The following is a 15,647-nucleotide window of genomic DNA, read 5'->3' on the forward strand; positions in this document are numbered from 1 at the left end:
CTTTAAGCTTTAGTTTTATGGGCATAGTTTTCCCCATTTCTCTCATGGATTTGCAGTTTGCCTTTTTGATTTTATCATTTTATTACATTTTATTGGTTTAGTGTTTTTAGATAAAGGGCATCTCTTGATATCCTTTTATTCAAAATTTTTTGATAACTTTTACTGGTCTTCACATATTCGTAAAGGAATCTTTAAAAAAGGGAAGGGATTTGTCAAGCCATTTACTGTTCTTTATCGTAAGATACACCAAAATGTACGTCTATTTTAGCCTTATTGGTAGTTTCGTTTATTTGATCACAGTGAAATATTGAATATAATCTTGATGTAAATTAAACTTCTTCCTATAGTTAGTAATTTAGATTACTCCTTGTCAGTCAATGATGCAGAGTTGACCCTTGCCAATTAGACATAACAATGTAAAAATGGAAGAAGAATGGGTATTTGAGGAGTTTAGAGTTTATTTCAGTGTGGGATATCCTACTTTTACAAGACCATGTCTTAACGTTTACAGGTATACCTCAGAGATATTGTGGGTTAGGTTCCAGGTGACTGCAATAAAATAAATATATCACAATAAAGTGAGTCAAAATTTTTTTGGTTTCCCAGTGCACGTAAAAGTTATGTTTACACTATACTGCAATCTATGAAGTGTGCAATAATAGCATTATATCTAAAAAAACAATGTGCATACCTTAATTAAAAAACACTTTGTTGCTAAAAAATGCCAACTATCATCTGAGTCCTTTGCTGGTGGAGGGTCTTGCCTGGATATTGACTGCTGCTGACTGATCAGGGTGGTGGTCACTGAAGGCTGGGGTGGCTGGGTCAGTTTCATAAAATGAGACAACAATGGAGTTGGCGGCATCGATTGATTCTTTCCTTTCATGAACGATTTCTCTGTAGAATGCAGTGTTGCTTTATAGCATTTTACTCACAGTAGAACTTCTCCCCGAATTAGTCAGTCCTCTCAAACCCTGCTGCTGCTTCATCAACTAAGTTTATGTAATATTCTAAATCATTTGTTGTCATTTCAGCAGTCTTCACCAGGAGTGGATTGCATCTCACAGAAGCACTTTCTTTGCTCATCAGTAAGGCAACTCCTCTTTCATTAAAGTTTTATCATGAGATGGCAGCAATTCAGTCACATCTTTAGACTCTACTTCTAATTTTAGTTCTCTTGCTATTTCCACCAGTCCTCCACTGAAGTCTTGAACCCCTCAAAGTCATCTGTGAGTGTTGGAATTAACTTCTTCCAAACTCCTGTTAGTGTTCATATTTTGACCTCTTCCCATGAATCTCGAATGTTCTTAATGGCATCTGGAATGGTGAATCCTTTCCAGAAAGTTTTCAGTTTACCCAGATCCATCAGAGGAATCACTAGCTCTAACCTTAACAAAATGTATTTCTTCAATAATGAGACTTGAAAATTGAAATCACTCCTTGATCCATGGGCTGCAAATAGATGTTGTGTTGGTAGGCATGAGAACAGCATGAATCTCCTTGTACATTTCCATCAGAGCTCTTAGGTAGCCAGATGCATTGTCAGTGAGCAGTGATATTTTGAAAGGCATCTTTTTTTCTGAGCAGTTGGTCTCCACAGTGTGCTTTAAATATTCAGTAAACCATGTTGTAAACAGATGTGCTGTCATCCAGGCTTTGTTGTTCCATTTATAGAGCACAGGCAGAGTAGACTTAGCATAATTCTTAAGGGCCCTAGGATGGTAAATGAGCATTGGCTTCAACTTCAAGTCAGCAGCTGCATTAGCCCCTAATAAGAGAGTCAGCCTGTCCTTTGAAGCCAGGCATTGACTTCTCCTCTCTAGCTAACAAAGACCTAGATGGCGTCTTCTTCCGATAGAGGGTTTGTTTCATCGACATTGAAAATCTGTTGTTTAGTGTAGCCAACTTCATTAATTATGTTAGCTGCATTTTCTGGATGACTTGCTGCAGCTTCTATGACAGCACTTGCGGCTTCACCTTGTACGTTATGGAGACGGCTTCTTTCCTTAAACCTCAGGAACCAACCTCTGCCAGCTTCAGACTTTTCTTCTGCTTTCTCACTTTTCTCAGTGTTCATAGAACTGAAGAAATTTCGGGGCTTGCTCTGGATGAGACTCAGGTTTAAGGGAATGTTGTGGCGGTTTGACCTACTTATCCAGACCACTAAAACGTTCTCTGTATGAGCAATAACGCTGTTTCGCTTTCTTATTGTTCGTGTGTTCAGTGAAGTAGCACTTCTAATTTCCTTCCAGGACTTTCCCTTTACATTCACAACTTGGCTAACCGTTTGGTACAAGAGGCCTAGCTTTGGGCCTCTGTCAGCTTTCAACATGCCTTCTTCACAAAGCTTAATCATTTCTTGCTTTTGATATAAAGTGAGAGACGTTCAACTCTTCCTTTCACTTGAACATTTAGAGGCCTCGGTAGGGTTATTAATTGGCCTAATTTCAATATTGTTGTGTCTCAGGGAATAGGGAGGCCTGAGGAAAGGGAGGGAGACAGGGAACAGCTGGTCGGTAGAAGAGTCAGAACATATACAACGTCTATCAAGTTCACTGTCTTATCTGGGCAAGGTACGTGGTACCCCCAATTATAATAGTAACATCAAAGATCACTGATCACAGATCAATATAACAAATATCACAATAATGAAAACGTTTGAAATATTGTGAGAATTACAAAAATGTGACACAAGAAACATGAAGTGAGCAAGTGCTTTTGGAAAAATGGTGCTCAACACAGGGTTGCCATAAACCTTCACCTTGTAAAAAATGCAGTATCTGTGAAGTGCAGTAAAGCAAAGCTTAATAAAATGAGTTATGCCTGTATTAATAGTAAAAATGTATTTAGTACTTCCAGATGCTTTTAAGTGCTTTACATACTCCATTATTTTTAATCCTTACAACAATCCCATTATTAATTCCTTTTGTTAATAAGGGAATTGACCTAGAATTTAGGTAAATAGTCTAAGGTCATGTAGTTAGTTGGCAGAGCTGGGTCTGGAAGTCTGGCTTCTAGTAATAAAAAAGCCTTTTTCTCACTTTTTTTTTTTAACATACCAGGTTTAAGTTTAAGATTTCATTTGGAGAACAAAAGGGTTTTACTATTTAAAATAAAGATATTAAATACCACTAGTCTACAAAGTTCATTTAGTTATTATTACTTATCCTTTGATATCACTTTTACTGCACTCTTGATGTATTCTTTAATTCTGTGTTGCTGTTTTAACTTTCCGATGTTTGTGAGAAATATATTTATGTCTTGAACTGCATCTGTTTGGGTGTAAACTTCCCACAGATAAGTTCATTAGACTGGATGTTCCTGGAGAACTTATATTTCTTTGTATCTCCTATGTGGCACCCAGCGCAGTACCTTGACATATACATTTTTCAACAAGTAAACTTGGTTTAACTGGTTGAATAAACCCATATTTTTGTCCTTGGGAAAACAATTCTAATTTGATGTAAAATATGCTACCTATTATAGTTAACAATCTTGAGAATGTCATATGAGAACAGCGGTTCTGTCCCACCCACCCCCAATTTCTTATTCGTACAGTGACACCTATGAATTTGTAGGTTGGAACAAGCTACAAAACTATGGAGCGTACTTTTCCTGCAGAGGGCTGGCTAATTAAGTGATTTTTGAAGCTTAGCATTCAAATCTGCATTCTTACTTGATTAATATTCACCACCACTATTTTTATGCAGATCACATGAAAAATGAACCCTACATGCCAGGATACCTTGCAAGAAATTACTGTTCGTCAGCATGAATCAATAAGCTCACAAGTATAACAGTATCCACTGGGAAAAGTAGAGAAAAGCTGTTACTAAGGTCATATAATATGAAAGAAAAAGGAGAAAAAAATTCATTTTTGCATTGAAAACCATAAAAATGTTTCAAGAGAAAATTAGTATGACTATCCATATTAGTATGCCTAGATCAAAAACCAGTAGATGAAGTTCTGTTATATTTTACTACATCCATGAACCTTGAAAACATCAGACTAAGTGAAATAAGCCAGACACAAAAGGACAAATATGGTGTGATTCCAGTTATATGAAGCATGTAGAACAGGCAAATTCAGTGAAACAGAAAGTAGATTAGAGGTTACCAGGGCCTGGTTGGGAGGAGGAAATGGGACTCATTGCTTAATGGTTACAGAATTTTTTTTTTGGTGGGGGGTTGATTTAAAAATTTTGGAAATAATGTTGATGATTGCACAACATTGTGAATGTAATGAAGGCCATTGAATTGTACTTAAAAATGGTTGAAATGGCAAATTTTATGTTAGATATTTAAAATTTTAAAAAGCATGTAAATTATTAGGATGGACATTTAAACATTTTCTGCAGTCTTTGAATGAAGAAAGTAACTGATTTCACAGTGAAGCAGGTCACACCACTGGCTTAGGGCTTACTCTCTGCCTGTGAGTAAGCCTTGCCTGGCATGACTCCAGGTTGTGCCTGATGTCAGAGACCTGTGAAGTGGCTCAGGTAGACAGAGGAATCTAAAAGTGATCAGCTTGTGAGACACTGGGGGCTGGGAAAGGAGCTGGCTGACCTGGAGTAGGAGACTGAAATAAAAGTTTGCAAATTTAAAGTCTTCAAAGAATGAAAAGAGGGAATAAAAAGAAAATGAGACGAGCGGTGCTAAGAAAACAAGACCAGATGTGCAGTGGAGAAAGGCAGCTTGCCTTGGGAAGCTGGACAGCTGTTTCCTCTGTGCTCTGCAAGCACACACAGCTGCTCATCCCTTTGTAAATCTTCCTCTGCTGGACTGAGAGGCCAAGGGGCATGTCCATCCCTGTATTCTCAGTGCTCAGAACAGGAAAGGGACTCAGTGAGTGAGTCAATAAGGGTCGAGTACCCGGGCTGAGGGAAGGTTAATCACAGAGTTCTGGTGGCCACAGTCAGAATCAGCAGGCCAAACGACCACCAAGAGAGACACTGGAAACTGCAGTAAAAAGGGGGTGGAACAGTTAAAAATGGCTAAGTGAATACCAGCATTTACTTTAGCTGCCTCTTAAAATCCAACTAAAATAACAAAGGAAAGATATTTAAGGGGACGGGGGGAGAATTGGCATTAACAGACTACAATGTAAAAAATAGGAGAAAGAAACCCCAACAATGTTAGAAGCTGACTTAAGAAGCCAGAGGCTGACTTAAGAAGCCAGAGGCTCACTTAGATGGAAAACAAATGTTGAAGTGTAAACAGACTACAGAAAGTGAGTGTTTGCTAGCATCCTGAACCTATGAAATAATCTTGAAAGATGCTAAAGATCTGTTGAAAGAATAACAAAGAATAAATTGGACCCCCCAAGCTCTCCCTCATGTTGCGTAGCCTGGGAACTGCCCCTGGGGGGGTACGTCAGGCATAGCTGAGGGTGAGGTGCCACGCTGAACACAGGGTGGGGAAGTGAAAGGCGGTACTGGGCTCCCATCCTTTGCACACTTGAATCCCAGAGCAATGGCAGGTAGGCTTATACTCCCACAGCAGGACATGGGAGGACACTTTTCTGTTTTTCTGGGGAATTTTGAACAGCCCTAGATCCAATGATCAGGCTTTGGGCCAAATCGTTCAAGGCCTCTGTTGTGCAATATGGTAGCCACTGAGCAGCATGTGGCTACGGCGCATTGAAATGTAGATGGTCTGAATTGAGATAGTAAAATGCACTCTATATTTTAAAAGCTTAATAAGAAAAAAATGTAAAACATCTCAATAATTGTTATACTGATTACATGTTGAAATAATATTCTTGATATACTAGGTTAAATAAAACATCCTATTAAAATTAATTTAACCTATTTCTTTTTAATGTGTTGCTACCAGAAAGCTTAAAACTACGTATTTCTATTGGACAGCACTGCTCTGTAATGGAGCCTTCTACTCAACAGTCTGCTCTTGCTCACTCAGCTTCAAAATAGCTTTTAATACTCTACCATAGGGACTTTCCTGGTGGTGCAGTGGCTAAGAATCCACCTGCTAATGCAGGGGACACGGGTTCGAGCCCTGGTCTGGGAAGATCCCACATGCCATGGAGCAGCTAAGCCCGTGTGCCACAACTACTGAGCCCATGCACCACAACTACTGAAGCCTTCGCACCTAGAGCCCCTGCTCACCACAACTAGAGAAAGCCCGTGCACAGCAACGAAGGCCCAACTGAGCCCAAAATAAATAAAATTTAAAAAAAAATACTCTGCCATAGAGGAGATAGTCAAAGATCATTAGACTTTTGAGGAAACGTATTAATATGAAAGACAGAGAGAAAACAAACTTAAAAAAAAAAAGGAGCCTACTGGAAAAGAAACAATGCAAGAGGAAGAAAACAAAATGAAGCAACAAAAACCTGTTGTGTTAACCTTAGGGAAAATTTACCATAACCCTGTTTTTAAAAAAACTCAGAAAACAAATATTCCTGGAAATTAAATCACAAGTGCAGAAATGAACTGTAGTGGGCCAAATAATAGCCTCCTAAAGACGTCTGTGTCCTAATTCTGGAACCTATGAATATGTTACCTTATGTGGCAAAAGGTAATGAAGAATGTGGAGGGAATTAAGATTGCTAATCATCTGACTTTAAAATAAGGAGATTATTCCTCGATCATCCTGGTGTGCCCAGTTTTATGACAAGAGTGCTTTAAGGATAGAATAGGGAGGCAGAAGATCAAGGTCAGAGATTTGAAGATACTACACTGTTACCTTTGAAGATTGAAGAAGGGGCTACAAGCCAAAAAAGCTTAAAAGGGCAAGGAAGTAGATCTCCTGTAGTGCTTCCAGAATGAACGCTGCCTAGTGACAACTGATTTTACCTCAACGAGAGCTACTTCTGACCTTCCAAACTGTAAAATAATAAATATACAGTGCTGTAAGTGAATACAGTTATGGTATTTTTTTTAAGAGCAGTAAGAAACTAATATGAGCAGCTAAATAAAAAGGTTAGAAGATAAAGTTGAAGAAGTTTCTCAGAGAGTACAACAAACATAAGTGGATTCTAGAATGCATGAGACTGCTCCTACAGTTTGGGGCTAGAAGTAAAGAGAACCAGTAGAGGCACAGTGACCTCATAGCCATGCAGTAAACATGTATTGAGCACCTACTTCCTACAGTGCACTGCAGTCAGTGATAATTCAGACTATAGTCAATTTGGAATCACCATCATCTAAGGTTCATTCATAAATAATTCACTTTAACAGGTTGGAAAGGATGCATGAAGAACTATAGTTTTAAAAAAATTATTATAATAATCTTTTTTTAAAATTAATTATTTTTGGCTGCGCTGGTCTTCTTTGCTGTGTGCTGGCTTTCTCTAGTTGCAGCGAGCGGGGGCTATTCTTTGTTATGGTGCGCGGGCTTCTCATTGCGGTGGCTTCCCTTGTTGTGCAGCACAGGCTCTAGGTGCACGGACTTCTGTAGTTGTGGCACGTGGGCTCAGTAGTTGTGGCTCACAGCTCAGTAGTTGTGGCACATGGGCTTAGTTGCTCTGCGGCACGTGGGATCTTCCTGGACCAGGGCTTCAAACCGTGTCCGCTGCATTGGCAGGCAGATTCTTAACCACTGCGCCACCAGAGAAGTCCAGAACTATAGTTTTATTTCCAAGAATCTGTGATCCTGTCCAGACCTGGTCTTATGAATGGGCAGAGAAGATACTCACATACTTGGCATGATTTCCCAAGGAGCGAAAAGATTCAGCTGCCCCCAGATATCTGATCCATTGGTTTGCTCTGATATATCAAATTCCCACCAACAGAAAGCTTTCAAGATAATAAGTCTTCAGAAAGAGTATTAAAATGCAAATATTAACAGGAAGGTAGTGCCCACTAAAATTTTAGCATAGTTCAGGGAGGAGAAGCAGTCATGGAGAAGAGCAAAAATGGTTAATTGGGAAGACAGCCAGCCATATTTGGTGGGAATTTGATGAACTTTCCCATTTTCTTTCTCCAGGTTCTGAAATATCCCTATTTTTATAAGACAGGTCTCACTTCTCCCAGCTGTGGAATCCTAAGCCTAGAGGCAATAAATCCTATCTGAGTTTAGAGAAGAAAAGATTGCAAATTAGCATGGGAGTTTTTGGCTAAAAATTACTGAGACTATATCTGTGTTAAAAGTTCCAAGGGTTTATTAGTTTCATTATCCTCTTTTGGATATTATCCTCATTAGAGTAATATGAAATATACCTAAACCTAAGTAGTAAGCTGTAAATTAAGACAGCATTTTGTTACAAATGCTGTGCTGCTCACCAGGATTTGCCCAATGTAAATTCAGAAATCTGAGTCCAATATTTAGGCTTACCTAATTCAGACATATATTTCCATTTACATATGTGTATATATCTGTGAACATATATGTATGAATATATGTGAAAAAATATATGTATGTATCCTGTCTACATGTATATTATACAGATAAAATATATACATAAAAACCTTCAGAATGATGACAGTGAGAACTATTTACATGATACAACACATTTTAAATCTCAGTTCTTGAAAACTTGTACTGAACCTTAACCTGTGTGAAGAAGAGAATGGTTCTCATTGGGATAGCTGATACTTGCTTCAGGGCTTTGTTAATTTATTAGATAATGTTTTTAGTTTTTCCTTACATATTTTCTAAGAACAATCTTTAAATGCCACTAAAATGATTTATTTAGAATCTTTTGCTTTCCTCTAATATATTAGTATATCCTTCACATTTCTCACTGTTGGTGTTACTTATAAATAACAGTGTGTGATACCTTAGCCCTTGTGTTCTCTCTCAAGAGACTGCCTATTCTGTTTTGCTTTTTGTAGCCACTTCTTTCTGACTGCTCAAGGGATAGGAGGGGCCTAGAGTCCAAGGAGAAAACTGGATTTCCAATGGGGTAGATATAGGGAGACATTTCTGTGCTGCACCATTAAACATCAACCACTCCCTTTCCACCCATAAATAGCAATTATAGGGAATTATTCTTTAATCACTTCATGTTCAGTATTTACATTAGCACATCAAAAGAGGATATTTCATTGTTAAGGTTAACAGTTATGATTTTTAAGAGTTTTCATCATTTGTGCACTTTAAAAAATCCAATTTTGATTTGCTAATCCATCCTCATGAATGTAGCTCCTGTTAAATAAACCATCCTGTTGGGAATAGAATTGTTGTAATTCCATTAGTAATCTTTACTGGTGAAAATTAGCTCTTTACTCAGTTTTTGCCTAGTGAATTTTAGTCTTGGCAGCGAGTATAGTCTAATGATTAAGGGCATGGGTTCTGGAGTCTGACTGCCTGGGTTTGAATATAAGCTGCACTATTTACTCTGTGATTTTGGGCAATGTAACTTATTTTCTCTAGCCTCAGTTTTCTCATTTGCAAAATGGGGCTAAATTTGGTACCTCTCTCTTAGAATTATTATAAAGATTAAATAAAAAAAATAGCACAGTTCCTGGTATGTTGTTAGCACTAGTTTAATGATTATTGTGAAGAGGCAGCAAGGTATAATGGAATTAGACAAACAGGGTTTATAATCGTAGCACTGAGATGGGGGTCGGGGTGGAGGTGTTTTTATACACGACCTTGACCTTGAGCAAACTGTTTAACCTCTCTGTATTGATTTCTTCAGCCTAAAAATTTTGGGTAACCTTCCTTATCAAATAATTGGGAAGGTCTGGTACATAGCAAAACTGTAAAACTGCACACTATGTCATTTTCTTCTTCCTTTCTTTCTAGTTCGCTTTAGGAATGCTGCAAATTCAGAAAACCTTTTAACTCTCCACCCCTTTTCCAAAAAACCCAGCAAGTTTTCTTTTATAATACATGGTAAGTAGTTGTCATTCAATATGTTTTATTTAGTTTTATTGGGATCTTTTTTTAATGCCTGCCCTATTTTTTGGCTGAATTATAGGAAACAAGTAGAAGGCATTGAGAAGAGATCAAGTATTAGAGAGCTTTAAGGTTTTATATCTAAAGAATAAATAGAAAATAAAAGAATAGGCAATGCAGTTGTTTTGTTTTCATTAGAAGCTGTTAGGTAAGAAACTAAAGAGATGCCTGGTAGGTCAGGGAAATGAAATCGGGGCCCTGTGCTCTGTCTTTGGAGATGGAAATATCAGCAACATTAGTAAACTATATTCAAGCTGGGAGAGTGCTGTAGGAGCTACCCAAGGGATTGTGAAAGTCATTCTTATTCACTGGGTGGCCAAAGATGCTGAGAGCTTGCGATGATCTGATGGTGATCAACCTGAGATCATCATGGGCCTTTCTGTAGCTTCTTGGGGTTGTACTGAGAATGGTAAATCCAAACCAAGTTGACTCAGCCAGGAGGGCAGTGATAAAAGAAAGAGGAGGGATAGTAGTTTCTATTCCTCAGACTTGCTTCAGGGTAGCGATTAGCCTAGGGAGGCGCCAGGACTCTGTGGAGAATTTACAAGTTTTAGTTTTTCCTTTATCCTGGGCAGCCAGAAAGCTGGTGTTGTGGTTATGGAGCTCTGAGGATAGTAAAATATTGATAGGAAACAGCAAGGTGGGTATCACATGACTTCATTCTGTGTACCACCAGCTTGTTTCACAGAACAATGTCCCCTTTTTATAAACATGTATTTTGAAACACACACACACACACACACACACACTTACTATCCTGAAGGAAAAAAAATCTTAGCTAATATAGCTACTTCTGCACATAATTTCAAAATGCCAGCATGATGCCCTAATGATAATATAAAGGAGAAATAAATGGAAAGTTATCATAAAATAGTGTATGTTACCATATATGAACGTTTAGGTACTAATAGAATTCATGGAAGAATTACTGTAAATGTGCAGCTCTAATTGAGAGTGATAGAAATGTATTGAGTTGGTGATTCAGATAGCATGACATTATCATCTGAAATGATGAAAACCTCTTGGTAAAATTTTGGACAAAAAAGAACTAATTTTCTTCAGTGTACCTAGTAATAGCAATCCTGGAAAATTCTGCATGTTAAGTATACTAAAACAATACAAGAATTGCTTCTGCCCATATGTAAAAAGGAATTTGGTTCTAGACTGAAATGTGCTAGTTGGACATTTGAAAGCTGTGTGGGATTGTGACATATATTGCGGGATGTAAGCACACTTGTCTTCTGCAGAGTGAATGCCTATGGTGCCCCCCAGTCATAGTGAAAACCAAACGACCCTCACAGCTTTCTACCACACCTCCCAGGGATCAGTGCCAACCCTTCTGAGAAGAGGTTGATTCCATCCACATTTGCCAAGGGACAGTGATTACTGCTATGGTCTCATCCAAATCTCAGGAGATTCTCCCCTTGCCTCTCATTGCCAAACCCATTACATAAGGTGTCTGTTTCTGATATTACCTAACAACTAGTTTGGAAATGCTTTGTTTGTTTGGGAAGGGAGCTTTCAGCATATAGAGACAATATTGCATAATGGCTGTGAGCAGGAACTCTGGATCCAGATTGCCTCCATTCCAATCCAGTCACTGCCACTTACTAGCTGTAGGATCTTACATGAGCTACGTAACCTCTCAGTGTCTCTGTTTTCTCATCTGAAAAGGGATAGGTCCATTGAGTTACTTACCTTGTGGGACTGTTGTGAGCGGCTACATATATGTGCTTTGAGTAGTTCTTGACACATAGCACTATGCACACAGTGTGTGAAAGAGACTTGTGAGAATAGTGAACAGGCTTTAAGAGGTGAGAAAGGAAATCATTAAATTGTAAATATACAGTGCAGAAAATTACAAAGATCATGTATTTTTGATTTTCTCTCATAGAGAACGTTTACCAGAGTTCTAAATAGATAAAATAGATAAAATGGATAAAATTCATCATATTCTTTCCTTTTCCTCCCTTTCGGCGTGATAATAGTGGTTAATAGCTAACAATTATAGAGCTCTTAACATGTACCAGGCGTGGTACTAATAGGTTTATAAGTATTGTATCATTTAGTTTTTAAACAAACCTATGAAGTTGTTACTGTTGTTATCTTCATTTTAAAATGCCAGCATTTTAAAAAATGAGACAGGTTGAGTAATTAACTCTGAGAGTTACAGTTTAGAGTCAGACTCAATCATCCAACTCCAGGGTCCGTTCTTTGAATCACTGGGCAACACTAAACAATGAAATGAGCAAATTACAGACAGCACCCAAGAGAAGTCTCAAGTGTCCAAGCCTGTGAACAATCTCAGATAATTGTGTGGGGTCACTAATCCTTGACATTTTCTGGTTGACTCTAGGATTTTTATGTTCAGCAGTCTGGTGGAGGTTTGGTTTGTTTTAAACATGCATTAGGGTCTAGATCAGGGCTGTCCACAAGTACTTTCTGTAATGTTCAGTATGGTAACCAGCCAGTAGTCATATGTTGCTCTTGAGCACTTGAAATGTGGCTAGTGTGACTGAGGAATTTTAAAATTTTATTGAATTTTAATTAGTCTAAATATAAATAGCCGCATGTGGCTAGTATTAGTGCAGGTCTAGGTAAGTAAAGGGGACGCAAAGAGAAAATGCAGGACTTGCAAAACCACCACCCTGTGTTTCAGTAGGAGCGAGTCTGCTATAAGGTATAGAAAATAGGGAGTGGGACTGACTTCTTTCTGCCTTTTTGGATACAGAGGCCTTAGTGCCATGCCTTCAGAGGTGTCCTTTGTTTAGCAGGTGGGTACCCCGTGTAAAGTCCTCTGGTGTGCTCACAGGTCATCGGCTTTAGGATCCCTAGCACTGCTGAACTGGCTCCAGAAACCTTTAATTATTGCAGCATATGTTTCAGTTTTCAGGCTGGAGGAAATTTATTCCCTTCAGCCTGAAGTCAGCACAGATGGGATCTACAGCCGAGACCTCGATACGAAAGAACTAAATTGCTGACCCTTCACAGTTGCCATGATGCTGCTGACATCAACAGCTGTGGTTTCCACAGTATGTGGAAAGCTTTTATAACAAAAATCAGAAAATTTCCATTTAGAGCCATCATCGTGATGTGAATTCAAGGTAGGTAAATGAAAGGTAGCGTAAGTTGCTGGCTTTATTTAAAAACAATCAACAATATTAGAACAGAAGTAGGTTGTTTGTGTTTGGTGCGTCCATGAATAGTGCAGTATACATTCCAATTTAAGTGTGTATTCAAACATGAATAAATTTCTGTGAAGACGTTGACTTTGAATCAGGGTATCTGAGATGTTTTTCTATGCTTAGTTTTATCACAAATGTAGGTATGCTTAAACATAGATATTCTTATTTCTTGAGCTCTATAAAGTGGTATCATTGCTGAATGTAGTCTTATGGGATTTTTTTGGTACTCTACATTTTCAAGATTCATCTGTTATTGCATGTAGCTATAGTTCATTCATTTTCACTGCTATATGATAGTCCACTGTATAGACTATATCACACTTTATTCATTCTCCTGTCAGTGGGCTTATAGGTTGTTTCCTAGTTAAACGTTCTTTCGGTTGATTACACTTTCTGTTGTGTTATTGTTTGAAGGTAGCAAGGATAGGGCATAGATTATCCACCTCTCAGAAGGAGAGAGCAGTAGGAAGGAGGGACCTGGAATATAGGCTATATTTAAAATAGGGAGAAGAGATGGGAACTAACATATATTATTTTCTGGGTACCTGGCACTGTCACATATGTCATCTTATTTTTTCTCATAACAGTCATGTGAGAAATTTTATTATCTTCATTTAATAAGTGAAGAAATGGACCCACACAGAGGAAAACTAACTTCTCCAAGATTACACAGCTAGTAAGAGATGGAGCTAAATGTTCAACCTTGGTGTCTCTGACCCAAATCCTTTATGTTCTCTATACATGGAGCTGGCTAGAACCGTCAGGATTATATGACCCTGAGGGGAGACAAAGTATAAATGCAAAGAGGTTACAGTTTGGCTTTGTCACTTAAACCAACAAAGTCAGCATAGCACCAGGGAAATTTGAATTCAAGGTAGGCAAATAAAGGAAAACAAAAGCAACTTTATGTTCCAGGCCGTGTGTATGGCTCTCCAGCACAAATCTTTCTGACCCTACAACCTTCTGGCTTGGACTGTGACTCATCCAGCCAGCTCTGTAGTTTCACTCTTCTAGAAATTGTCCTTCAGTCAGGGATGAAGTAAAAAAAAAGTCGTGTAGTCCCAGGATTACCCTTAATCAGCCACAAGTAGAGTAAATTGACCTTGATTTATCAGCAGTCTGCCATGTGAAGATTTGGGGTGTTTTTTTCAATGGTGAATCTTTATGAAAAAATAGGATAGAATTGGGTGTCAGCTTAGCAAATGAGAGAACTTCATTTTTTTTCTGTCTGTAACAATTTGCTACAGCTACTGTGCAATTCATAATAAAATGTAAGTATGCATTCAAAATTTATTTCCATAATTTTAAATTATTGACTGCTACTGCTAGCCCAGGGATCACACAGCCTGGGTGACTGTGTGAATAGAGAAAAATGTCTTTTGGTAAACAGAGGCTGGAAATTGGCATTGCTCTTTGCAGGTGACTGTTGTTCTTGTTCATGTTTTATTTAGGTGTTTAGCAGTGCCATTTGAGTTTTTAATTAAAGTTGTGCCTGTGCTTCAATTGTTTATGAAGCCTCACATAGATTTAATCATCAGAACAGCTTGATGAGGATTTGCAAAGGTGAGCTTTATCACTTCACACCGCGGCTTCTGGTGTCTATCTAGAATGTGAAGGGAGCCTTGATTCATAAGAACATTACAAATAGCTCAATGATTGTTGGAGTATATTGAGTAGAGAATGAAATGTGGAAGTCTATTACAGATACTCTGTCTCTATTAACCTTTCCAACCTTCCATTTAGTTTGATGGATAGAGGGATTTGTGCCCTGAAATCACAGAGGTATCACGTGCTCAGATGTGGGATCATCTTTAAGATGGTGTTGTTAATCATTTTAGCACATCAGGACTCAATTTAAGTGGTTTTGAACAGTTTTGCTTCACATTTCATATGGTATTTCATAAATTTGGAAAATAGGTTATCAGCAAATGTAATCTTAAATTTACACAATAGGATGAATAAACATCTGTATTTTGATATGTTAACTCCATATATATTGAATTAATGTTCCTATGATTACAATAAAAATATTGGAATTTTGTTTTTGCCATTCTGTCGGAAAAAGAAAGGATGGGTGAAGGTAGTATGTACTGCTTAGAGAGGTTATTTTATCCTAGGCTAGAATGCATTATAATAATAATATAATATAATATGTTTCTGGGCTTTAAAAATAGTATTACTGGGATGTTTTAAAACTTTATATGGTTATTATATACCTTATTTTTAGATTTTAATATTATCAGTGTTTTCCATTTTAATGGCTCTTCTTGGTTACCTAGAAATGTTTTTTTTAGCTTTTAAAGTGATCATTGAATTAATCTAAGAAAATATAAATCTTAAGATACTGTGATATTCAGCTGTCCCAAACACTTTTTAAAAAGATAGTATCATATTCACTATTTCCAGTTTTTTTTGATTTATAAATTTCAGATTTTGTGAAATTTCTGAATTTCATGTGTTTCTGAAAAAGGGCAATGGTGGGAATAAAGTCATTTCTTTCCATGTGAATGTTTTTATTTTTCAGTACTTTCCAAAGAATACATGCACAGATACCATGTAATTCGTAGTCCTTTTTTTTTTTTTCCTGCCCAGGATAAC

At 37.7% G+C, this 15,647-nt stretch overlaps 1 protein-coding gene across 3 annotated transcripts in view; it reads left to right on the forward strand.

Moving 5' to 3' along the window:
* SMYD3 (SET and MYND domain containing 3) overlaps nt 1-15,647 on the forward strand; it is a 722,658-nt gene that overhangs the window by 118,444 nt on the left and 588,567 nt on the right. The window contains exon 1 of one of the 3 annotated variants that reach the window (XM_060128431.1): nt 9,780-9,801. The exons of the other annotated variants lie outside the window; for them this stretch is intronic. The gene's annotated coding sequence lies outside the window, so the exon portion shown is untranslated. Of the gene's footprint in view, nt 1-9,779; nt 9,802-15,647 lie in introns of those variants that run through there. 3 annotated transcript variants of the gene reach the window in all.

Source organism: Lagenorhynchus albirostris, chromosome 2 (genome assembly GCF_949774975.1).
Source record: "Lagenorhynchus albirostris chromosome 2, mLagAlb1.1, whole genome shotgun sequence".
NCBI classification, from domain to species: domain Eukaryota; kingdom Metazoa; phylum Chordata; class Mammalia; order Artiodactyla; family Delphinidae; genus Lagenorhynchus; species Lagenorhynchus albirostris.